Here is a 24,121-nt window from a genome sequence, read left to right on the forward strand (position 1 = left end):
ACTGACTCCTCCCGCTCTGCTGCCCTGTCTCTCAGTGCAACCTCCCCCTCTCGTGCATACTCCCCCTACGATGCCATCGGTCCTGAAGTGACACAGCCCAGGGGGCCCTCACCAGAGCCAGCACCAGGCTACTTGTCATTTTAGTCTCCACAACTATGAACTAAATAAGCCTGTTTTCTTTATAAGGGATCCAGCCTTGGGTGTTTCATTATAGTGATAGAAAGCAGATTGATCAACACCTATTGCAATAATCCTGAATAAAATCTTCCTGACCAGTTTAGCAAGTGCCAGAATAACTTTTCTTTAACATATTTCACACAAGAAATGTCTCCTGGGCTCCCAATGGATGGCAGACCCTGTGTTGGTACCAATCCAAAGCCAATCCCTGTCACCATGGAGTGTGTACAGTGAGGTGGGGGCAGGACAGTGGCCATGATTCTACTACAGGCAGGTCTCACAGCAGGAGCGGATCCTTGTGGAAGGAGGTGTCTAAACCAAATTTCTGTAAAACAAATCACATCCCAAGGTAAGACCGCATCCTTGTGAGAGTGATAAATATTTATGTAATGTAGGCAACAAAGCCCTTCATTTGTCTTGCCTCTTAGGTTCTGGACTCATTGTCTAGAGCTATCCAGAAGCGCAGAAGCCTGGCTCAGCAAAGGTTGTTTTCATTTGCATTTTAAATACTCCAGAGACAGCAGGAGGAGCTATTTTCTCACGCAGTCCTTGGTCTGTGTAAAGCGCCACCTTCTTGCTCCCGTTCCCAGCTCCTGGCTGGGTCTCCACGGAGGCTGATGGCAGCATCCCCAGAGGGTAGAGGCCGCCTGTGGATAAGGGGGCTTCTTCGTTCCCGGGTCATTTCCACATGAAACGCCCCAGGTTGTCCCTTCTTGGGAATGAGTCCCCTGCTGAGTCACCTTGGAGCAGAGCCACGCTTTCTGCTTTCCACGGCCCCTCAGCTCCAAGCGCATTCCACAGAGCGTCTGGTCTAATCTTGACCTCCGTCCTGTGGGGCAGATTCTATTACTGTCACCGTGTCACAGATGACAGGTTACCCAAGGCCTCCCAGCTGAAAAGGGGGAACTGAGGGTCGGTCCCCACCAGCCCAACTCCAGAGCCCATGTTCCTAACGTCTACCGGTGTCCCCTGGAGAGTGACGTGGGCAGCCCACGGGTCCACCGCTCACGACTTCAGGTTTCACGGGTGGGGGGCACTCCTCCCACCCCCGACCCCCTCCCCGGGGCCAGCCCATTCCCCTGGGGTCCTGTCTGACGCTGACCTGGCGGAGCCTTCTGTCCATCCATTGCAGACCCCTGCGCTCGTCCCGCCTGGCTGTCTCTGGGTGAAGGTTCCCCGGCTGCCCTCGGCGGTGCCCACGCAGGACCACATCTAGCCTCTGGGGCACCTGCCTCTCCCGGCCCGGCCCAGCCTCTGCTTCCTCAATCCGGGCTCTGGTTCTGACCATCTCCGCCCCCGACCCTGCAGCAGGAGAGGCCCTCAGCTGGGTTTGCACGGCCGGACACTTGGGGACCTGCTCTGGCCTTCCCACTCCCTCTCAGCACCACGCGTCTCCTCTCCCTCCCGCGCGTTAAGGTGGCTTTTGCAGACCTCGGCTTTCCCAGAGGTGAATCTGGTTGCAAAATCTGGCCCTGTGGGTAGCCATCTTTGTCCCTAAAGTCAGGGGGAAAGCAGGCGGGTGCACTCTGAGGCCATCACCCTCCTCAGCTCCACGAAGGGACAAGGCCTGCAGTGTCTCCACAGGAGCATCCGCCCCCGAAACCACACAGACCCCCGTTAGCCCTGCAGAGGGACAGCCCTCGGCCACGGCTGGAGGAGACGGGCGGCGGCCCTGGAAGGTGGGCCTGTTGGCTGTGGAACAAACAGTGAGAGTGTTCCCGTCTCTGGAGCAGGCTTCCCCCACATGTGAGACCAGGACCCCCAGTGAGAGGGGTGGTTTTCATCAGAACGTGATCCGAGCGCACACGTACACACCACCTGCAGCGGGGGGCGGGGGGCGTCGGGAACGCTGTAGATTAACAACAGATGAGAGAGACCGAGGGAGGACACTCGTGGAGTATTTTTTTTAAATAACTGGGAAAAAACGTTTATGAGAAAATTGGGGAAATTCAGACACTGAACATTTGAGAATATTAAAGGAATTATTGCTCATCATTTTTAGGCCAGATTCTGGCATTGTGTCTGGGATTTATCTTTTGGAGAAACACGCTAAGGTTTAGGATTGGCCTCCAAATAATCCAGAAGAAAAGAAACCGGTGTTCAGGCGATGACGGAATAACGGCCCCTCGCGCTGCGCTCTCTGCGTCCTGTGTTGAAAAATATGCATAAAACAGAGTCAATTAGCGGGCTGAGCCCAACACCACTGGACCCAAACCACAAGGAAGGAGCGTTTCCAAGCAGAGCGTGTGTGGTGACTAGGGCAGGGAGCCTCTTAGACCATGGAGCCTAAAGACAGCCTTGGGGTCAGGACCTTTCTTTGTCACTTACCAGCTGCTCGACTGTGGGCCACTTACCTGTCCCTCTGCTCCCGTTTCCTCCTCTGTAACTGGGAACAATGAAAGCTCTCCTGCTGCAGTTGCTGGAGGGTGCCATGTTGAGCGTAGGAGGTGCCCCCAGGCCTTGCTGTCCCCGTGTTGGACGGCATTTGAGCTAAGGATGGTTCATGGACCAGCAGCACCAGGACCAAAGAGGCTCAGAGAGGTCTGCTCTGCCCAGAGGCAGGAAGGGAAGTCGAGCCCAGTAGCACCCACATGGACCGGAGCTGGGCTCTGATCAGGTGGCTGTTGAGATCTGGCAATCTGTCACCAAGAATGTCTTTGACTCCTCAGTTTGGTCTCATACCGAGCTAGGTTGCCGTTCCCAGATTATAGGGCGCCTCAGACTACCCGCCTCCCACCTGCTGAGGTCAACGAAGTCAAAGGCATAAGTGGAGGTGGGGTCAGCGGGTTCTTGGGGTGCTCCGTAAGAGGAAACTTGTGCTCTGACCCCTTGGGCCTCACTTCCTCCTGCTGGTTTGGGGCAAGATGTCTAGGGCTGGAGTGGACAAGCCACCTTGCTGGGTACTGTTCCTGGACTAGAAGCCCACGTGACAGAGGAACAGGGTGCCTGAGAGCTTGCTGGAGCAGTGCCCCGTGCCAGGCTTGGACTGTCACCCCAGATCACCACAAGGGAAAAGAGTGCAGGTCTGCTTAGCCGCCTGGGAGTCGCAGTGCTGTAACTGCAGCCTGCGCCTGGTGGTCCTGTTGACACAGTAAGTTACAAACCGTGATCATGGGGAGGGGTCTTCTCCCAGGAGAGCTGCCCACAGAGGGGAAGGACAGCTGTGCGGGGTGGAGCCCTTCAGACAATGCTCCACATCTGGGTGCGCACTTGGACACCTCTCTGAATAGAGGGAGTAGACATCATTTGATGCAGGAAGTCTCTTCTGGCTCTTCAACCGACCTGAGCAGCTATTAGCACTGTCAATCATTAGAATTCCAGAACTTTGGACTTATTTGGCCCGTTGCCTGATCCCCTTGTTTTGTGGGTCTCCAGAATTGCATTCACTCACTGAACAAGGACTTTCTGAGCACACACTGGGTGCCAGGCTCTGTACCAGGCTGGAGGCCCAGCGGTGACCAGGACGGATAACTCCGTCTATTCCAGACACTTTCATTAACCACGCTGGGCCAGGCACCAGAGCTGTCACGGCGACTGCTGCCGTGTTGGAGTTGGCACTCAGCAGGGGCCAATCAGTTCCTTCAGGTACTGTTAATGAGTTATTGCTAAGTGGGTGGTCCAGCCGGGGGCCAAAACTTTGGCAATCAGAAAGTGGCCGGTTCCGGAGCTCCCGGCAAGACAGGGCCAGGGGAGGTGGCAGCTTCCAGGCCACAGGGGAAGCTGTGTGCAGAGAAGATCCCTGAGCAACTGAAAGGAACGAGGAGAGAAAACCCAGCCTTGGTCCTCTGCTGCCGAGCATGTCCCTGAGAACCAGTGTGAGGTTTTGGTCCTGTCCATCTTTTGAGGAACCACACGGACGCCCCCCACATCTGGTGACCCAGATACCTTTGGAGTCTGCACAGGTGCCATGGATACTGTTGACTCTTTGCAGAGTCACGGTCCAGAATTTAGGACTCCGTCAACACACAATAAATTTTAAAAATGGCCCTAGGCTTTTCAGGATCCTTCTGTTTCCCTGTGTGTCCTTGACGGTCGGTCAAGGGCACATAGGTGAAGCCGTTGAATCCAAGTAGGTTCAAGAAGGGGTTTGCCCACGGTCCCCGGGACGTTCCTTGCTTGCTCTTCTGAGAAAGTTCCTACATGTGACCTGGTTTCCCCTGCTGCACAGGAACGACCTCCGCCACCCCCAGGAGGAATGTCAGCCTGGAATTGACGGTCACACAGAAGAGCAGGCAGAGGTGGAGGTTGTGACCTTGAAGGTGTCTCAGGATGGCCAGATCACCTCTAGATTGACAGGAGCCATGTGTTTTCTAAGTGTTGAAGCCAATTTCAGCATGAATTTGTTATCTGTGCCTCTCAGCATCCCAAGACCCTTCACTCTGTGCTCTGCGGGGCTATGAGCTGATTTTTATTTTATCTCCCATTTTCAATAAGCGCAAAGTTCACGATCATGTTGGGGAGGTACCAAATACCTCACCATCACCAAAAGGACCACAAAAGGGAGGATTCTCCAGCCGAGGGGAAGGTGATGGTTACTGGGTGGTGTTTTGAAAACTAAAGTGTTTCCCAAAGTGACCCAATGGAAGAGTCAAAGGTGCTGTCAAAGATGCGAAGTTGAGATTCTCCTTTTCTCTGGCTGTTGGGGGTTCTGTTTCCTGGGGCCTCTTTGCAGGGTCACCAGAAGGATCCATTCTGTTGGCCTAACTATGGCAGGACAAATGTCTGGAAGCAATAGTGACTCTTCTGTGTGGTGTCCAGAGGTGATGTGACCAGCTGAGCCCAAGACAGGTGACAGACAGCTCCTCCCCACAAGGCTTTCTCCCAACCAGCCCTCCAGACCACAAACGTGAACATCATCTCCGATTGTTTCGTCTCTGAAACCCAGACTCAGAGGTCCCTGCTGCCCTTGGAGCTATTTTAAAGTTCAGCATGCAAACCGTATCCCTGTCCTCAACCGAACATTCCCACTGAATGTAATCCATATGAATGGACTTTTTTTTTTTAAGGGAAAATGTGCCTTTGGTGCGAAGGCTGGTCTGCTGGATCCCCCCCAAGCACGCAGCACTAGACTCCCACGTGGAAGGACGGAGATGGTTCTATATAAATGCAAAGCGCTCCAGACGCTAGGATTATCCACGCCATCCTGAGTAGCGACAGCAGCTTGCAAGTGGGCAGGACTTGGCAGAGAGTCCCCAACGCAAATCCACTGCCACACCAGCACGCTCCGGCACAGGGCTGTGAAATCCGCCTTCACTCGCTAATTTCACACTCCAGGGCAGAGCGGAGAAGGGCTCCAAGCACGTAATCCTCATTTTAATCACAGTTTCCGTAACCTTCACGCACCCTCTGTCGGATTTTTTTTTCCTCTACCACCATTTAAAAAACGTTCAATTCCTTTAAGGGGAAGCCTCAGGTTTGCTTCCACTTAATATTTTCTTTACTATCTTGACTCTGCAAATAGTGGAGGTTTTGTTTTTCTTATTTGTTTACTTACTTATCTATTTCTGTCTCAGGATCATCTGTGAAGACTGCTCTGACCAGGTTGTATTTTTGCTGATGCTCTTGCTGCTGTGGATGACACGAGACCTTTATTTATTTACTCTCAGGTGATGCCGAGGACGAACCCAGGGCCTCTCGTGTGCTAGGCAAGTGCTCTGCCACTGAGCCACAGCCCCCCACGTTGCAAAAACCAAAATGAAGGCTTCATCGATTCCACCTTCATTTCCTTCTGTTCAGCCATCTCCGTAACTTGGTCCCTTGGGTGCTTCGGAGAGGAGCCCGGGCACATTTGGAACGCCCTGCTAAAACAGCTCCGTGGTCTCTCTGCAGGTGGAAGATGCGTTCCCTTCTCCAGGTGTTTGCAGCACACAGTGGGCGCTGGTTTAGGACAGAGGAAAGAGTTGACGACTTGGATGCAATCTGCAGGCGTCACCCCAAAGAGAATTCTCAAGTGTTCTGGTGGCTGGATTTATAAAACCTAAAAGGGTTTCGCTGGGAACCTTCCTCTTGTCAGCCAACTCACATCCATGACTCAGGCCTATCTATTCCAAAGATGCAAAATCATGAATATCGGGTTCCGTTGTTTAAAAAAAAAAAAAAAATGGCGGGTTCCATCAGGTCTGCTAGGATTTGTTGTTGGTCTTGTTTTTTATAAGTAGGCGATGATTCTCCTCTAGTACTTTAAAGAACAGCGTTGGCTTAGCCGTCAGGAAATGAGAGACATTGGCTCGGATTTGAACGCCCGGGAAACAGCGCCCTGTGTTTATTGGGAACGTGGGTGTTTTGTTCCTTGAGGATTTTCTCACATTGGTTTCGGTGTTTGAATGATTTCATTAAAACAATATTTGTCCTGACCGCTGAGAGTCCGGGCGACCCCCATCCAAAACAACTTTGTGCCCGAGGCTCGCTCCTCTCTAGGCCCACCTTGGCCCAGCAGGTGCCCTTGGCGTCCAGGGGTGGCGGGCTGGGGTGTCCCTCCTGAGGACAGGCCTTCAGGACTCTCCACCCTGCCCTCTCCAGAGAAGGTGGGTTGCAGGGCCCCGGCTCCCTGCTCCCTCATGACATCAGAACGGTGGCAAAAGAACAGCTGTCCCAGTGTCCTGTCCCACTGCCCTCCTGTCCCCCCCCACCCTCTCTGTGGGGCTAGTTGCACACCAGAGAAACCTCCAGGAGCCCAGTGTCATCCTTGGGTGCGAGTCCGGGTGTCCATGGGGCCAGGGGCGAGAGGACGATGTCTGGGAATGTCCCTTGGCCCACCCCCATTTTTCCCAGGAGACTGGTGGCCTACAGGTGTTTGTTGGGGGCTGGTTTTTATAGTCGCAAAACAGCCTTTGAATCACCCAGCCAGTCTCACCCTCCTTCCATGCGGACGCAGGGACGGTGTGGCCGCGGCACCAGGCCATCCTGCTCTTGTCCTGGGGGCCCTGTGCGCAGTGCTTGGCCTGTGGCTTATCAGTCTCAGCAGAATGACTTTGGATCCTCTCGGAAGATGGAGGGCAGAAGGTGTCCTGGCATGAGCAGGTGTCCGGGCATCTCCCTCCATGGCTCCCTGGCCCCTGGCCCCTCTTGCATGGCGGGTCCCCTGGCCAACTTGTTTGTAAACAGCCATGGGAGTCCCGGGAGGCTCAGCGCCAGCTCCCTGTGGGTGGGTGGAGTGGAGACAATGGAGTCGTGCTAACAGAAGCACTGGTATACAAACGGCAGGGCAGAGGGGGCCGCTGCTGCGTCAGTTACCCCCTGCTGCAAACCTGTGGCTTCCAAGATGCAACGTGACACCTGGAGGCCGCAGGGCTGCGACCCTCCAGAGCTGAGGGCACTTGTCCCCTGGCTGTTCCTGTCCCTTCCTCCACCTTCCAGCCAGCAGTGGCACCACAACCCCCCCCACGGCTTCCGCTGTCAGGTCACCTGTGACGCGGGTCCTCCCGCCTGCCCCGTGCCAGGACCCCCGTGATCTTTGGGCCCCCCGGGTTGTCCGGAGTCACCTCCCCATCTCGGGCCGGTCACCCAGTCATGTCTACACAGCCCTTTTCACACACGAGGTGACAGTTCCACAGATCTGGGGCATGAGGACCTGGACACCTTCCAGGGCCATGGACTGTCTACCCCTCGGGGTGAGAGGGGTCAACAGGTTTGGAAGTTGGGAAGCAGCGACCTAAATTGCGAAACCTGCCGTGTCTTGGTGTTGACTTGGCCGTCGGCCAGCCCCGCACATCCAGCACCCTGCCGTTCCATACTGCTCTGTGCTCACAGGCACACGCGTGTGTGCGCACACACATACACACACACACACGCACACGCACGCATTGAGGCCTGCAGGGCCCCTGCTGTCCTCTGGAACCCTCCTCACACCCAGCAGCCCACTCGCACCCTCTCCCCTCCTGACCCCCACCCTGTCCCTTCCGGTCACCCCCACCCCGTGCCCTTCTCCCGGGACCTGGCTAAGGTGCAGACTTCTTCTCTAGTCAGGACACCAGGTGATTCAGAGCTGCTCCGTCTTAGAGGTGTAGCTCTTCTTTGGACAGAAAGCCTCCCGGAGACAAGAAGAGAACCCCACCTTGAGGAGCAATGGGCGACGGGAACCTTCACGGACCCCACGACTCATCCGCAGCCTGAAGAGTGTGTGAACAGAGGCAGCGTGGCCCTCGGGGACATTTGGCAACAGCGGGAGACTTTCTTCGTTGGCATGGGTGGAGGGGGCTGTGTGGTGCTATTGGTATTCAGAACAGCCCCCACCACAAAGAGTCACCCAAACTGTCAACAGTCCTGAGGTTTGGAAAACCTGAGCTAAGAGTCACGGCTTCAGGCATGGCTGGATCCAGTGTCTCAACTCCCGTCTCCCAGGTCCTCTTTTCTCCCTCTCTCTCGGCTCCTTTCCCTCGGCACTGGGCTCGCACACAGGCAGAACTCAGCTCATTTCCCAGCAGAAACAGGTCCACTGGAAAGAGAGGTGTCCTTCCAGTGAATCAGTCAGGTCTGGACACCGAGTTCCGCTGGCTACCCCAGAACCCCTCTGACCCGTGGGAGCAGAGGGGGTGGAGAGGGAGAGTCCACTGACTGCCCGGACCTAGCTCTGAGGCCAGCTGGGGGGAAGCCCATGGTGTCCTCTGCCCTCGTGGACTGAAGAAGGCAAGAACCATTCGCCTAGAATAAACTGGGGCAGGACAGCCAGCCAAAGGAGCTCGGGCTCAGGGGGTGGACACAGCAGTGGCCACCCCCGCACGCTCCTGAAGGCAGAGGCAGGGAGAACCCAAACACACCGCAGAGCAGAGAAGAGAGGAATGCCACTGTGAGCTGTGGCGCCTGCCAGGAAAGGGGCCGGTGAGGGCTCCAGGCCATTCTCTCTGCCTCCCCTCCCCTCCCCCTCCCCCTCCCCTCCCCCTCCCCTCCCCTCCCCCTCCCTCCCCCTCCCCTCCCCTCCCCCTCCCTCCCCCTCCCCTCCCCTCCCCTCCCCCTCCCTCCCCTCCCCCTCCCCTCTCCTCCCCTCCCCTCCCCCTCCCCTCCCCTCCCCCTCCCCTCCCCCTCCCTCCCCTCCCCCTCCCCCTCCCCTCTCCCTCCCCTCCCCTCCCCCTCCCCTCCCCCTCCCCTCCCCCTCCCTCCCCTCCCCTCCCCCTCCCCTCCCCTCCCCCTCCCTCCCCCTCCCCCTCCCCTCTCCCTCCCCTCCCCTCCCCCTCCCCTCCCCTCCCCCTCCCCTCCCCTCCCCCTCCCTCCCCCTCTCCCTCCCCTCCCCCTCCCCTCCCCCTCCCTCCCCTCCCCCTCCCCTCCCCCTCCCCTCCCCCTCCCCCTCCCCCTCCCCCTCCCCCTCCCCCTCCCCCTCCCCCTCCCCTCCCCTCCCCTCCCCTCCCCTCCCCTCTCCTCTCCTCTCCTTTTTTTTTTTAATTAGGCCGGGGAAAGAATTATAAATATACAACATAAAACACCTCCACACATTCAGAGACTGACTACAAATGAACTTGAGCACACGAAAGCGTCCCTGGGAAGCGCACCCTATTATGCAAACCAAAGGGAATGTGGGAATACCCACCCCACACGCCTGGAGGCATTAAGCATTTCCGAGGGGTCCCGTTTCCATAGAGAAATCACGCTCTATTTACCTGTGTTTAAAGGTTCAGATTTCCATATGGCGCCTACATTCCGTAATAGGAGGAGGAATGTCATCTGGCAGCAAGTGACCCCAAGGTCTCGGAGGCTCTTGGCAGATCTGGGTGGTTCCTTTTACTGTGTCTCCTGGTAAACAGAGCGTGGTCACGGCCGGCAGAGCCCGGGCTTGCAGAAGCTGATGGACAGGAGGTTAGGGCCGCCCCCCAGGTGAAGTGAGGCGCAGGCTCACCTGTCTCCTGTGTGCAGGGCTGACCATGCTGTTCCCTTCCGTTTCTGTCCCCTTGACAGTTTGCAAAGTATTCTCCCTACATGCACCAGCCCAATCCCTGGTCCTTGGTTCCCTGGGCCTCTGCATCCCCAGCCCTGGGCATTGCTGTTCCCTCCACCAGGCACACTGTTCCCCTAGATCTTCCCCGGCAGCACCTCCTGCTCCTTCAGGACTCAGCTCAGAGGGACCCTCCTGGGCCACCCCAAATGGGAGAGAAGCCGCACCCCATGGCCCTTGTCCCCACCACCAATCTGTCTCCTTTCCACCACCTGAGAGAGTCTGTCGGTCTCTTTCCTGGACACTGTCACCCAGAGGGCCAGGACCTGCGGGAACAGATGGATGGCATTCACTCCAGATCTGGGCAGGCAGCACGGCAGCTGTGGCCCACAGGTGCCCCGTCGATACCTGGGCACTAAACGATCAGACAGGTACAGACGCGGACAATCAGGGTGGTTTCCACACAGGGACGTACCGTTTGGCATTTGACTGGTTCCCTTCTTCTTGTGCATAAGGTGGGCCTGACCAAGAAGAGACGGTGCCCAGACGTCCCAGAGAAGCGTCCCGTGCTCTGGGTGGACAATGAGCTCTGCGAGTCCCTCCTGCCTGTCCAGTGTCCTGGTCTCCCACGGATAAATCACTGTGCTCCCCTGGGCCCAGGAACTGGAAATGCAGTTTTAAAAATGAATCGTCGATGTGAACAGAGACCTCATAGAAAAAACAAATACCAGTGTTCCCCGGCCCTGCAACCTCGCACTCAACCCTACAGGGCGCCCAGGGCTGTGGGCGCGCCTCGAGGGGCTGGATCTTCACACCCCTCTTCCCCCCATATTTGCCAGTCTTCAGGAAGGGTGGCTTCGGGCCAAGCTGCTCCTGTGGCCAGGGGCACTTCCGGGGCTTGGCCCAGCAGCCCACCCTCCTGGCAGTGAGGCTGTATGGGGTCCTGAAGGGGACTTCAGCAGCACCTTGTGGCCACTGGTGCAAGCCATGGGCCTCTCCCCTGGGCCATTGCAAAACCTTCCCAGAGGCCTCCCTTCTTAACTCTTAACCCCAGCAGCCCAAACAGCAGAGAAAGGAAGCCTGGAGAAATCTGGGTCAGCTCCAGCCCCCTGCTGCCCAGAGCACTCCGTGGCTCCCACCTACTCAGAGGGAAACCCAGGTCTCGTAGTGGCCAGGCCTTGTGCTCCTGTGGCCGCTCTGGCTCATCGTGTCCTTCCGTCCCCCGCCCCATTCTTCCTGCACTGTGCTGGGCACACCCTGCTGCGGGCCTCTCGCTTGCTGTCCCTTGTCTGCAGGGCTCTAGGTCCCCACGCTCACTGCCAGCCCCTTCAGGTCTTTGCTCCAGTGGCAGCTCCTCCTGGAGCCTCCCTTCCTCCCTCCCAAAGCCTCCATCCTCCCAGGCCGTGACCGTGGGCTGCAGCACGGCCTCCCCACAATCCCCAGCACCCACGTCCAAACCCCTGGGTCGGGGCTCTGCACAGCACTGACAAAGGGGGCTTTGCAGATGTGATAACAGGAAGGATCCTGAGACAGGACAGTCCTGGGCCCTCCAGGCAGCCCAGTGTCCACAGGGTCCCTGTCCGAGGGACCTGATAACGGGCAGGGTCCCAGGGAAGTGTTGAAAACCGCCGTCTAAGGAATGTGGTTTCTGGGACCACAGAGGACACAGAGGACACGGGGTGAAACCAGGGGATCTGAGTGCAGCACAGGGTTGAGTCCTGGGGGGGGCGGGCAACGCTGTCACAAAGGACACTGGCTTTGCAGTGACAGCCAGAAACAGGCGGGAACTGGAACCTCGACAGAGAGCTTGGGAGAGTCCGCAGCCTGCAGTGGCCCCTCGCCCCATCAGTGCCCCTGTGTCCTTCAATCTGGGTGACCCCAGCCACCCGGGGCATCGGGGCAGGATCGTCCTTCCCATACAGATGGGGACAGTGGAGACAGCAGGGCTGAGGCTCTGAGGTCACCCCAGGAGGGCAGAGCACCAGGCCCCGGTCCCCCAGCCCAGGCCCAACCCAGCAGGGTCCTGCAGCTCCAGCTGCCACCCAGGAACAAGCCTGGCCCACGGTCACCCTCCCTTCAGGCCCCGCGGTGTCACCCCAGCCTGTCTCCAGGTGCCCCCAGTCACAGCAACAGGGAGGGGGAGGGCCATTAGGTTTTGGAAGGAGACCCCCAGCAGGAGGCGGGGTGCAAACTGCCCAGGCTGCTCCCCGGGGACCTCCCCTCCCGCTGCGCTGCCCACGCTTGTCCCCAGCACTCTCAGCCGTCCCCTCCTTGGGACGCCCCCAGGCTGACTCAGGAAGTGACAAGGAAGCCCCTGTTCCAGGTCTTGTCCACCACAGCCTGGGGCCCACCACTGCCCAGACTAAGGGGCAGGACGCGAGATGCCCGGGTCCTCAGGTGGGGAAGCCAGCGGAGGGGCGGGTTGCGCTGCCCTGGCCGCCTGAGCAGCCCCGCCCCCTCACACAGTCCCCTGTCAGGTGACACTGCCACCTCCCACCTCAGTCTGTCTGAGGGGCTCAGCGCCACGCTGACCGATGGGCAGTGTCCACATGGGGCGGGGCCAGCAGGCTGAGTCTTGGGCATGGACAGCTTTGCTCTTTCAAGGTCAAGGGCTCCGTGGCAGCCCGAGTCCTGCACACCCACGTCACGTGTGCCCATTAGGTGGGCTGTCCCGTGGTCTCAGGCACAGCTCTGTGACCACGCCATCCCCACCCCTGGGTCCCTCTGTCCCTGAGCAGGGTGGACCTGGCCACCTTGGTGGCTTCTCCTGGCACCTGCAGCTGCAGCACTTACTCTGTTTGTGGAGCACGTGCTCTGGGCCAGGCACAGGTCCAGCCTTGGGGACACAACTGTGTCCCTATGCCTCACTCTCGTATACGACACTCCACGGGCAAGAAATGAGAGCCACCTTGGACACGACACAGACAGTGAGACGGCTGGGAAGGACCTGAGCAGGCTGAAGGGCCGGAGAGATGGGTGCGCAGACCGGCAAGGACACTGGGACTGAGGGGGGACCACTCGCCCTGTGTCCTGGAGGAGGAGCAGATCTGGGAGGGCCACATGGGAAAAGGTCCTCCTACCCCTGCCACCATGCAGATCTAAGGCTGGGGACTATTTAAGAGGCCCCCACAGCGGGCGGTTGAGGGCACAGATCTGAAGCCACGCTGCTCGCCTTGCGATTCCAGCCCTGATACACACCAGCTGTGCGACTTGGGTGAGTTCATCCATCTCTCTGTGCCTGTTTCCTGACTCTAGAGTAAGACAATAATAGTGCCCATCTCTCAGGGCTCTTGTGACGATGAAATGAGTTCATGTGCTTAGAACGGTGCCTGGCACACACTCGGCATCGTCTCGTGCTATTGTTTGGGTGGGAAAGCCCAAGACACTGCAAAGGATTCCAAAAGGCAAAGACACAGCAGCAGGGTGCCCATGGCCCCCACCTGGGGCCTCCCCTTGAGCAGCAGGTGTGCCCACAGCCACAGACGCACGGAGGCCCTGGGCCCAGGTGGGGCCCCTGCGGATATGTCCCTCAGAGCTGAGCGGGGCTGGGCGGGCCTGGGGGCCCAGGCTGAAGCCACCTGCACGGGGTGGGAGGTCACCGGAGTGCACAGTCTCATGAGGGTCATCAGGTGGGGACCCGGAGCCCGGGGACACGGGAAGGGACAGGTGGAAACCCGAGCCCCAGCCCCTCCTGTCTGCCAGGACCAGGGCAGTGCCCGGGGGCAGCACGGGTGGGCTGCAGGGCCACCAGCCCTGAGAGCAGGCCGGGGCCGTCACCGCAGCAGACGCTCCAACCAGGAACAGGGAGCAGGCTGCGGGCGGGGCCAGGGGAGGGAGCAGGGGGCAGGAGAGAGGGGTCCAGGGGGCTGTGAGCCAGGGACAGAGACGGCCCAGTCCTCAGCGGCTGTTCCTCCCATGTTGCCCAGGGCAGGGGCTGGGGACAGAAAGCAGTGCCACCACGGGAGGATTGCCCTCCCCTGCAGATGTCACCCAGGAGTCCCTCAGCAGCCCTGGCTGGAGGCTCCCTCGTCTCCTGTCCCTGTTCAGGGTCCTCCAGGGAGCGCTGACGTCCCCGTCCCTGTCTCCCCGCTAAGGGACATGAGCTGGGCCCCGCCACCTGACCCCCTCAGTCCTGTCCCACACACCTGGGGTCCTGTCTCAGTGTCCCCTGCAAGCCTCAGACACTGAGCCTGGGGTCACAGAGGCAGGGACATGGCCTGTGGCCACGTCCTGATGCTGCAGGAGATGGGGTCCTGTCGTGCCTGACACCGGGTCCCCTGGTGACACACAAGAGGGTGCTGGCCGTGACCTCCTTCAACAAGGCCAGAAGAGGCAGGGGACCCAGATGACCAGGCGGCCACTGCTTCAGAAGCACGCGCCCTGCACGAGCAGTGGCCCTCGAGACCCAGCAGGTGGGGGACGCCCGGGGAGCTGCAGCCTCAGGAGGTTCCTCACAGAAACACCGAGCCCAGGGGACCCAGCCCCGGCTGCCCGGCCAGCTCCTCTGGAGGCCATTCTCGAGGGGGAGGGTGGGGGACCCTCCTCGGCCTCTGCGCCCCCACAGTCTGCAGAGCCGCGGAGACCGCAGGCCGAGCCACGGGGTTCAGGAGCCGCAGGAGGCCGTGGCTGAGCAGGCCCCTCCTCGCCAGAGGACAGCAGCCAGTGTCCTCCCGCAGCTCACAGAAGGGGCGGCCTGGTCCCCAGGGAGCGACAGAGGCCAAAATCTGGCGCCTGCCACCCGTCATTCTTTGCAAGTGACAGAGTCTGCTGAGGACTGGACTGTCTCTGTCCCTGGCCTGTTCTCCTTAAAGGGTCACTTTGAGGAGAGGCGGCCATTGTGGGGCAGAAGGCATTGTGGGCCCCCAGCCCAGCCTCAGAGGGGTCAGCTCTGCCTGCCCACTTGCAGGGAGGAGGACAATGTCCTCAAACTGCCACCGTCCTTCCCAAGTGGGTCTGGGGGCTGGCTTTGCTTTGGGGGAGGGGGAGACATACCCCTGAGGGCCGGGGTCAGGCCTGGCCCGGGCCAGGGGAGGGCTCTTGGCCACAGGAAAGCCGATGGCCCTGTGGAGATGCAGGCCACCACTGCCTGACCGTCCAGCAGCCAGGACAACCCAGGAAAGTGGACGCCAGGGTCCACTCTGGGGCTGTAACTGCTCAGGTCAGGGCTGTGTCCCTCTTGTCCCTACCACGACCCCCACCTCCTGTACCCACCTGGCCACAGGAAGAGGACACGGGCACCTCCCTGACCTCCGCAGCCAGAGGTGTGAGCCCAGGGTCGCGGGAACGTGTCTGCTCTGCCAGGTGGTCTCAGGTCCCAGAGGGAAACGTCCTCCTCGTTCCTGTCACCCCACCCCTGCCACACACCCCCACGTCACTCACGACCCCCCAGGATGACAGCTCCTCTCCACGGCTCAGAGGTCACCCGGAGTCACCACCCAAGTCGGCTGACAGGTGCCTGCTTGTCCCTCTTGGGTTTCGGGAAACGTGACTCCAGCATCACCACGGGACGCGAAGCCTCGCTGGAGAGCCGCTGCCTGGCTCTCTGGAGGCCTCGGCAGGTGGGCACTGGGCCTCGACCCCTGAGCAGTGAGGGGCACAGCCATGTCCCCGCTGCCCTGGAGACGGGCTCCCTCCCTTTGTCACAGTCCCCACCCTGGTGGTCACCCGACATGGAGACCCCAGGCTGGACCCTCCTCCCATCCCCGATGGCAGGGCTGGGAGGGCAGGTGGTTCCCTCTCCTTCCTCCCTGTTCCACCGGGGGACGCTGCAGAAGTCACCAGCACGAAGCGTCTGGGGACTCACGTTCCATGTGGGGTGTCCTGACAGCATCTGCAGCGTGGCCACGACCACTGGTGTGGCCTCTCTCTGTCCACCCAGCCTCGCCCTGGCGGTTCCTGACTCTCCCCGCACACGCGTAGGCAGAGGGGCCACCGGGAGCCCGCGCCGCACATGACAAGGCAGCCGATCCGTGAAGCAGCTGAGCCTCGGGACTGACATGAGCTATCGCGTCAGTGGAGGCTTTTAACCTGACACAGGTGTCAGGCTGTTGCCATGGAGAGCGAGTGAGTGGCCATGAGGGTCACCCCAGCCCTAGAGGCCCCTCTGACAGGCAGGTCCCAGGGGGCTCTGGGAGGAGGCTCAGGCATGGACTGGCATCTTAATGACGCCAGCTTCTCCACCGGAGTGTGGGGAGTGCGAGGGAGGGTATGCCTGGGTGTGTGTGTGTGCGTGTGTGTGTGTGTGTGTGTGTGTGAGCATGTGTGGGTGTGAGCCTCTGTATGTGTGTGAGGTGTTCATGCATGTGTACATGTGTGTGAGTGTGTGTAAGTGGGCAAGAATGGATGTGAATTGGTGCATGAGTGTGAGCGTATTCAAGTATGCATGAGCATATGAGTGTGTGCATGCATGAGTGCATGTGTAGAGGTGTGTGTGTGTGGGTGGCATGTGGATTATGAGTGTGCACATGTGTGTGGGTGTGCATGTATGTGGTGTGTGGTTACAAGTGTGCATGTGTGTGAGCTTGCACATGCATGTTCAGGCCTGATGTGTTTGGAGTGAAAGCTGCGTGTCCCCAGGATCTTAGGCATGTCCACGTTCCAGCAGGAGCTGGCACCCAGCGGGTGCTCCTGGGTCTGGCGGCTCCTGGCTCAGCAGGGGAGCTTCTCCTGTGACCCCGCCACTAGCACCTTGAGCCTTCCTCTGCTGGCCTCGGCCTCTCCTGGGTCTCCCCCGTCTCCTCCACCCTTCACCTTGTCCTACAGGTCAGTTCCCTTCCCCCTCCTCAGAGACTACGGGATGGGAGAACCATCCCTGCAGCGTCACCAGGGCAACTCTTGACGTTGGTTTGTGCCCGTTTCCCAGTATCGCCAATCTAACCCAACTCGGGGGACACACTTACATCCCTCCATCCACCCATCCACCTGCACATCCATCCATCTGCACATCCATCCATCCATCCATCCATCCTTCCACCCATCCACCTGCACATCCACCATCCATCCTTCCAGCCATCCACCTGCACATCCACCATCCATCCTTCCAGCCATCCACCTGCACATCCACCATCCATCCTTCCACCCATCCACCTGCACATCCACCATCCATCCTTCCACCCATCCACCTGCACATCCACCATCCATCCTTCCACCCATCCACCTGCACATCCACCCGCCATCCTTCCACCCATCCACCTGCACATCCACCCGTCCATCCTTCCACCCATCCACCTGCACATCCACCCGCCATCCTTCCATCCATCCACCTGCACATCCACCATCCATCCTTCCAGCCAGCCATCTGTACACCTGTACACACATGCATACGTCATACACACAGAATCTGAAAACAAGTCACTTTCAAGCCCTCTGCTCTGTCCTTGTTTTGGTTCCCCCAAAGCAGACCCTGAGGCAGGAGTTTGGGGTCAAGCACTGCATCTGGAGGTCACCACAGATGACACCAGTCAGGCTGGGTGGGAGGGTGAGGTGCTGTGCCTGCTTCCCAGGGAACACCCTGGCCCCAGGCAGTGCAGGAGGTGGCTTGAGGGTCTTGGAAGGGAGGGTCACCAACGGGGCCAAGGCACTCATGTGCAGGGCCTCTGCAGCACAGAGCCACACCTCAGATGCCCCCACCCCAGGCCAGGGCTGGTGTTGACCCCCAACTCTGTTAGGCACTACTGGGGCTTCTGGGGGCCTTCGTCCCCAGCCTCTGGTCTCCAGGCTCTGCAGCCCTGACCCTTTTAGCAGGGTAAGCCCTGGGCTGCACCGAATGTCTGGGAGTGTCCCTTACAGCCTGAGTGTCCCTTGGAGTGGAGTCTCCCAGGGCCCAGCGGGCCTGGCTCTGCTGGTTGGGGGAGGAGAGCATCCAGCCTGGAAGAGCAAGGGGGAGAGCAGGACGGAGCGGGCAGCTTCCACGAGGGCACTAGCAGCAGAAGTCCAGCAGCAGGTGCAGGGCAAGGGCAGGGCCAGGCATGGTCACCTCACAACGGGGCCTGCAGCTTGCAGCCTCCACCTCGGGCAGCTCCCAGCTCACACACCCACGCTGCAGACCCGTCTCCGCCTGCAGGAACTGGACCTTCCCCTCCAAGGCCTGGGCCTCTTCCCTGGCTGAGGTGGGGCACCTCAGCCCTGGGGGCCTGGCCCGTGCACTGCTCCCCAGGACTCAGCAGGGATGGAGAGGGCTCCTGCCCTCGGGGAGGGGACAGCCCAGTGGGGCCTACAGAAGAGACACGGAGGACCCACACTTCACAGAGGTGATCCAGATGGGGACACCCAGTGGAGACCTGGGATAAAGAGGGAGTGACCGTGAGGGGCCAGAGCTGGAGAGCCAGAGAGGAAAACAGGGCAGGCACTGCCCGTGGAACCTGCCCGCTCCATCTGCTCTCCCCTTGCTCTTCCAGGCTGATGCTCCTCCCCTGGCCACCAGAGCCAGACCCGCTGGGCCCTGGGAGACTCCAAGGGACACTCAGACCACGAGAAATATCCCCAAACACTTTAAAACACACACACACACACACACACACACTCGCCCTTCCACCCGCACACACGTGCACACACACACACCTGTTTACACCGCAGCGGAACCGTCTCCCTGCACGGGACGCTCTGCCGTTTCCCTGAGTCCATTCTGGGCTGTGGACATTCACGTGCTGCGCGGCCCTCCAGGTTGATTTCAGGCCCACCACACACGCCGGCCGCCATTCCACCCTCTGTGCTAAGACCCTCCTGTGGTCAGGACGAGTGTCCCAGGTGCCATTTACCCTACAGCAGGGACCACTTCCCACAGGTGGGCAGAGGAGGCCTGTGCCCGTGAGACCCTCAGGGCCTGACCCCAGTGTGAGACAGTGGCCAGCCCTGGCCCTGAGCACAGACCAGAGGCAGGACGCTGGCCTGAGGCCACAGCCAGGGCCTCCTGAGCCCTCCAGGGGACAGACCCCCGGGGACAGCTGGGGGAGGCAGGGCCTGCTGGGCAGAGCAGGCTGTGGACCGGGCACCATGGCCCCTTCCCAAGGACCTCAGACTGCTCCTCCAACTGGACCAAGGTCTCCGGAGCTCAGGGCCACTCCCTGGCCCAGAGAACCAGGCGGAGGCCACTGTCGGCCCACCTGGGAGTTCCCTTTCCTCGTGGTTGTCACGTCAAGCTACCCAGCCAGGACACTCTCCTGTCCCCTCACTCTAGGCTCCTGTGGTCTAGCTAACGTACCAGTCTGTTACCACAGGAGTGACGAATATCCATGGCACCCGACACCCCTGAGGCACTGCCACCTGCCTGCCCTGGGCGAAGGCTCCACAGACAACAGCTCTGTGACCCCAGCTGAGTGACTTCACCTCTCTGTGCCTGTTTTCTCAGCTAATAATGAGGATGATACAGTTCCCGCCCCCCAGGAATCAGAGAGATTCTGCAAGAGACTGGCAGAACAGGCAGCCAATAGGGTCGTGGCTATTAGTCTCACTGTACAGACAGGACACTGAGACTACGAGTGGCCGGGCTGGTGGGGAGTGGACCTCACGCTGTGAGGAATACCAAGTCCGATGGTCCGTTCCAGAACACAGCGTCGGCCTGAGTGTAAAACTACTGGGTTATGGGAAGGCAGCTGGAGGGGCAGAGGAAGGGGAGTTAAAGAGTTAGCACCAGAATGCGATCCACTCACAGCCCCTCAACAAGGGGCAGGTGGGAGGAAGGGGCCACAGACCCACAGCCATAAACTGCAGGATGCACTCCACACGGGAGGGTCCTCCCGCCACAGAGGACAGAGGGAGGGGGCCACCAAGGGGCCCCTTCCAGCGGGAGAGCAGGTACCCCCATAGCACTCAGCCAATGAGGAGCCCGGGGGCCCTGCACACTGGGGAGGAAAGTGCTGATGGGAAGTGCGCTGGGTGCACCTGCTGCCCCGCGCCCGATCTCACGAGACCCTCAGTAAGAAGCCCGGCTCTTGCTGTCTGCGCACCTCAGTCTGTTGTTGGGGTTTGGACACCAGATCTGTCTGCGGCCTCGCCCTCCGGCTGCCTTCAGCAGAGAGAGCAGAGGACCAGTCTCACAGAGGGATCTGAACGTCGCAGCATCCAGACTCCTGGCCCAGAGCCCCTGCTCCTGCAGGACCAGGCGGCTCCCCGCTCTGTGCGGTGGGGACTCCCGGGAATGCATCCCTCCCCCAGGCCACTTCTCCCCAGGGACGGAGCTCCTGCTGCTGGAGGCACCTACCCTCTGCCGGCCCTCCTCTTGCTCATCTCTTGGCAGACGATGCCCCACTCTGTCACTTCCAAGCTGCCATGGCGACAGTCTTCCGGCTGCACGTGTGGTTTCTGATAAACACGTTCACAGCCCGATTTCACCTGACTTCGCTTCTGCCAGTCTCACTGTGGGGGTCTTGGCAGCCAGATGATCAGGGAGGCGGGCCGAGGGGTCCTACCACGGAGCCCAGCGTCCAGGGTCCTGGGACTCCACACTGGGACCGAGGCTGGGGAGCCAAACCACCCACGTGCTCCCTGCTAGAACCTGAAATCCACCGGAATCGGGGCCCGGCAGAGCCAGATGTTCTGATTTTCCAAGAAACTGGAAAACCACGGTTAGAATACAGATATTGGCAACTAATCCCAGTTAAATTCATGTACGAGTCTGTGGGATGAGCTCAGGCCCAGGGCTCCTTCCAGCCCATTCCCTCCAATCCCTTAGGCCTCAGCTGGATCGTGGCCCTCCGTCAGCAGCCCCCACCAGCGTCACAAGGACACGTGCTCTTCACTAGCTCCAGGACGCTGACCTCCGCCTGCAAGTGTCTCCTTCATTCTCAGTTCATGCCGCCCCTGTGCCTCGGCTCTGTGGGCACTGAGCTCCTCTGGGCAGGATTGTGTCTGCCCAGCACCCGGATGAGTCCCGGGCCCAGTACCTGGCATGGAGCAGGCCCTCAGGACTGATTCTGGAACCCTGGCTCAGAGACGGAGCCAGCCACCATCTGTCCACCTCCCCCACCCTCCCCCAGTGTGCGATGCTCAGAGATGGGGACCTGGGGCCTCCCAGCTGCTCCCTCCCCTCCTGGGAACCCACCAGACAGACATGTCACCATCACCTCCTCAGACAGCTCCCGGGAGGACAGCCTCGTGTGTGTGCTCGGCCGGCTGCCCACCATCGTCCTTCATCACACAGGTCACCACACAGGTCCAGACGTCTGTCCTAGAGCTTTGCTGTCCTCGGTCCTGCTCAGGATTTCAGTCTCGCCCAGAATCCCAAAATTTCACAGAATCAAAGAATTTAGTGCCAGATCATTATTTGAAGTTTGGCTTTAAAGTAAGACGATGGTGTTTTCTGGGACCTGAATCGGGTGTTTTAAATCTGTGAGCGCCCAGAGCTCTGTCCTGTGTGCTCCAGCCTGGGGCCAGCCCCTGCAGAGAACTTGTAAACAGCCTGATGTCTGTGTGCGTCTTGGGCTTCCAAATACACTCACTGGGTACCAAAGAGACGGAGCCATCCCAGTCCCCCAGGAGGCCCTGGAGACCACACTCGAGTTTTTCCCCCAGGTCCCACGCTGTGAAGGCGCTGGCATCCAGGTGACCTTGTGGCAGGTACAGGGACTGGAAAGGGGAGGCACGGTGGCTGGCAGGGCCCTTCTGCAGGGCCACACTTTGTGGACAGAGCTGTCACCCGCAAAGGGACCTCATGTCTCTCCAGGTTCCCGTCGTGTGGATGTGAGCAGGGCAGGTCCCTGTTTTCTGTCGTGTTTTTTTCCTTAATAAGAGCCACACACACTGAGGCAGAGAACTTCCAAAAATGGATGGAAGATTAAAAGGTGGACTTTTAAGTCACTGTGGATCCCAATGGCCAAAGCAGCACCCACGGTCTGACGTGCGGTGTCCTGTTTAGTCTCTGTGCAGACACATCCTATGGGCCCCACAGACACACGCACATGGACACATTCTCTGCTTTAGCAAAACGGGAGCAGTGTCCTGTGTCCAGTGAACAGTATTTTACATCCACATCTCCACCTCGATCATTACGGACCACGGTGTCCAGCGTGGGCCTCGGTGGCGTCCCATGAGGAACTGAATGAACTTCTTGCGTTTCATCAGGTCAAGCTTTCTGTGCCACCCACGAGGAACCCTGTTCCCAAAGCAGGAGCTTGTCTCTCACAGAAACAAGACGGGCGGTTGTCGGCCTGATGAGGGCCGGGGACTCTGGCCTCCTTTAGCGGGCGCTCTGCCACCCTGGGGCATGAACAGTCCTCAGGGTCCAGATGGAGGAAGACCTCTGACCGCCACAGGAAGCCGGGGGAGCAGGTGGGAGGGCGGACGAGGAAAGAGACAGACGCCAGGGAGCCATGATAGAGGGTTCCCAAAACACCTTCCCTGCCCCCGGCCAGAACCTGGTCACATGACCACAGTGACCCTGGTGTGCGGGAGGCTGCCCAGCTGCCGGGGCCAGGCAGAGGACCACCAACAGGCACCGAGACTGGCTACTCCGTTGCTCTCCCCAAACCCACAGTCCCCTTTACGTATTTTCCTGTTTCCCTGGGATAGAATCCCATAAATAGAATTTGGGACCAAGAGTTCTGCGTTTTTATTGGGGAGTGACTAAGAATCGCCAGATTGCCTTCTGGAAAAGCAATACTCCAATGACTCACTCAAGGGGTGGGGTGGTATGTAGTGTGAGCCCCCACCGCATGACCGCTGCCAGGCTCACGGCCGCTGTGATGCCATCTGCGGAAAGGGGTCGGGGAGAGGGGGTGGGGAGGTGGGCAGGGCCCAATCACATCAGCCCGTGGAACAAGATGAAGGAAGAAGTAGGTTCTTGGGACTCCAAGGACCACACCTGCTCCCAGGTAGAGTCCTCAGGGTGGCCCACCCCTGGGCTGGAGTGGCAGAAGTGTACCCACATCCCCTTGGGACTTTTCAAGACGCACATCACAGAGTCACAGTACCGGTCCCCTCAGCGGTCCTATGATTTAGATCCACCTTTCATTTTACTAATGGGGACACTGAGGCCCAGCGAGGAAGTGACCTGTGCTGTCCTCAGGACAAGGCAAGTTCCCTGGAACCTTCTCCTGGTCAACGTGGCCAAAATTTGTCCCGACAGCTGCAGAGAATCAGACCCCCAGCCCTCACGCGTCCACCCACGTGCTCACACGACGCGGGAACGGCTTTACTTCCTGTGGAGCCGGTGGGTCAGAGCCTCGGGACACTGTGCAGGGACAGATGCTCCCCAAACAGCAGCTCTGGACGTCACTGTGAGGAGAGGCAGGCAGGGTGGGCACCTCCGGGGGCTTTTCCCTGGCCACCGTCCTTCACTGCCCGCAGCTGATCCAAACTCAACACGACAGCAAGCCTCTGCGGAGTTGGGCAGTTCACCGTCTCTCCCCCAGGCTGCAAGTCCCTGGGGGCTCTCTGCCTCACGGCCACGTCCCCAGCCCAGACCTGGACCTGCTCAGCAGATGCAGTGCGCGAGGTGAGCCCGTAGCCGCCCATCTCCCTGGTCACCGAAGAGCTAACTCCTGCCCGCCAAGCCATCTCCTCCTCCTGGGCACACAGGGAGGGGACATTTCCCAGCTTCTTGCAGGGAACATGGGGCCACAGACCTGGTTACCCACTGACTCAGAGTGGAGGCCCAGTCCTCCCTGCAGCCCTCCACTCCTGCCCTCTCGGCCCCTCCTCTGGCCCCTATTCCCCTGGGCCTGCCCCTGGCTCTCTCCTGTCTGACCACAGAAACCTCCATCAGGTCAATCCTGTTAGAACTAGTCACCAGGATGAATGTCCAGGATTTACAAATCCTCTGGTACGGTTTGAATCAGTGTCCCCTAAAGGCCCAGGTGCTAAAGGTGTGGTCAGTGGCCTGTGACACCATTGGGCGGACACCGTGGGTCAATGGTTTGACCTCTAAGAGGGGTGGAGCCTAGTGGGAGGAAGTGAGGTCACAGGGCGTGTCCAGGGGGGATCAGGACCCCTGCCTCTTCCTGTCTTGCTCTTGGCTTTCTGTCTGCCCTGCGGTGAGCAGTTTCCTCCACCACCTGCCCCACACTGGGGAGCGCAGACCCATCCCTGCTCCCCTTGTACCGCGGAAAGCTATGCACCCAGGAACCCGAAGGACCTGGAGCTACCAGG

The 24,121-nt window shown here is 59.5% G+C and overlaps 2 long non-coding RNA genes across 2 annotated transcripts; both read right to left on the minus strand.

Annotated features, from left to right (window-relative positions):
* Nucleotides 1-2,055: 2,055 nt before the first annotated feature.
* LOC144378193 (uncharacterized) lies at nucleotides 2,056-8,031 on the minus strand. The gene is made up of 2 exons (XR_013439858.1): nucleotides 2,532-8,031; nucleotides 2,056-2,324 (listed from the first exon to the last, which is right to left on the minus strand). It is a non-coding gene; the product is annotated as an uncharacterized LOC144378193 (long non-coding RNA).
* A 62-nt stretch (nucleotides 8,032-8,093) lies between these two features.
* On the minus strand, nucleotides 8,094-20,806 carry LOC120886514 (uncharacterized). Its single transcript, XR_005729498.2, has 5 exons — nucleotides 20,238-20,806; nucleotides 10,515-10,702; nucleotides 10,312-10,365; nucleotides 9,768-9,900; nucleotides 8,094-8,611 (listed from the first exon to the last, which is right to left on the minus strand). It is a non-coding gene; the product is annotated as an uncharacterized LOC120886514 (long non-coding RNA).
* Between the last annotated feature and the right edge of the window lie 3,315 nt (nucleotides 20,807-24,121).

Source organism: Ictidomys tridecemlineatus, chromosome 5 (genome assembly GCF_052094955.1).
Source record: "Ictidomys tridecemlineatus isolate mIctTri1 chromosome 5, mIctTri1.hap1, whole genome shotgun sequence".
Lineage (NCBI taxonomy): Eukaryota > Metazoa > Chordata > Mammalia > Rodentia > Sciuridae > Ictidomys > Ictidomys tridecemlineatus.